We start from the raw sequence: 1,317 nt of genomic DNA on the forward strand, positions 1-1,317 counted from the left end.
TTAACTTGGGCGCAAATATGACATCTTGTTGTTACCTCTTTGGCAGTTTTGTGTAGCCCTGGGATACAATAGTCTCTTTTCAAAAGTTTAATTAACTTTGTCCCTCCTAGGTGGGTGCTCTGATGGACTAGTGAGACTAGCTCCTGACCTAGGGCACCAGGTAATAGGGTGCGTCCATCCGGGAGGTGGATCCACCCAGTGGGTCCTTCTACCCCCTTTAGCTTACTGCATAATTCAAGTTCCCCCAGGGTGTAGACGGGGAGTCTGAGAGCGTTCTGGGGGGCAGAACTGGAAGAATGTCAATAAGCCCCACTGGTTTTCCAGCGGCTTCCTTTGTGATTCGATCGCATTGGCATTGGCATTGCAAAGGCATTGTCCCGGGCCACCTCAGACTCAGTTCTCCGGTGACCTGGACAGTGTATGACAGCTACTTTCTTAGGCAGCCAGATGGCTTCCAGGAGAGCTAGGATCTCTTCTCTGTTCCTGATTTCCTTCCGCCCTGAGGTGAGTAGTCCTCTCTCTTTATAGAGTGCCCCATGAATATGTGCAGTAGCAAAGGCATATCTGCTGTCTGTATAGATGTTAACTGTCTTCTCCTTACCCCATCGGAGTGCTTGGGTCACAGCGATGAGTTCGGCTCGCTGAGCTGATGTTCCATGGCTCAGGGCCTGAGCCCAGATGACAGTCCCTCCAGTAACTACAGCCGCCCCAGCATACCTGACTCCCTCTGCGACGAAGCTGCTTCCATCGGTGTACAGTGTGGCATCCGGTTGTGGCCACAGGACGTCAGTCAGGTCTGGCCTGAGGCAGGTGATATTATCCAAAAGCTCAAGACAATTATGTAATGGCTGTTGAGGGTCATCATCAGGCAAAAGGGTGGCTGGGTTAAGAACAGAAGTTTTTAAGAATTGTACTTGTGGGGGGTTAAGGAGAAGAACCTGGTATTGAGTGATCCGTGCATTTGAAATCCAACGATCAGGGGGGCTGCAGAGCATGGTTTCCACCTCATGGGGGTTTATACCTGGATAGTCTGCCCTAAAGTCAATTCAGTGCTTCTTTGGTGAGGATGGCCGTGGCTGCAATGGCCTGCAAGCAATCAGGCCACCCTGCTGCAACACAGTCCAGTCTTCTGGAGAGGTATGCAACGGGTCTCTTCCATGGTCCTAGAGTTTGGGTGATGACCCCCTTTGCTATGCCTCTAGTCTCAGTCACAAAGAGTTGGAATGGCTTGTCTAAAGTAGGCAGAGCCAAAGCAGGGGCTGTAGTCAAGGCTGTTTTTAGGGCTTCAAAAGCCTCTTTTTCTTCTTTTCCCCAGCT

General features: G+C 50.8%; 1 long non-coding RNA gene across 1 annotated transcript in view; it reads right to left on the bottom strand.

The window, feature by feature from the left end:
* Nucleotides 1–849: 849 nt before the first annotated feature.
* Nucleotides 850–1,317, bottom strand: part of LOC111738860 — a 4,332-nt gene continuing 3,864 nt past the window's right edge. The window contains exon 3 of the long non-coding RNA XR_002780006.1: nucleotides 850–880. This is a non-coding gene — a long non-coding RNA (uncharacterized LOC111738860). The remainder of the gene's footprint in view (nucleotides 881–1,317) is intronic.

The sequence above is a fragment of the Pteropus vampyrus genome, unplaced genomic scaffold (genome assembly GCF_000151845.1).
Source record: "Pteropus vampyrus isolate Shadow unplaced genomic scaffold, Pvam_2.0 Scaffold44, whole genome shotgun sequence".
Classification (NCBI taxonomy): Eukaryota; Metazoa; Chordata; class Mammalia; order Chiroptera; family Pteropodidae; genus Pteropus; species Pteropus vampyrus.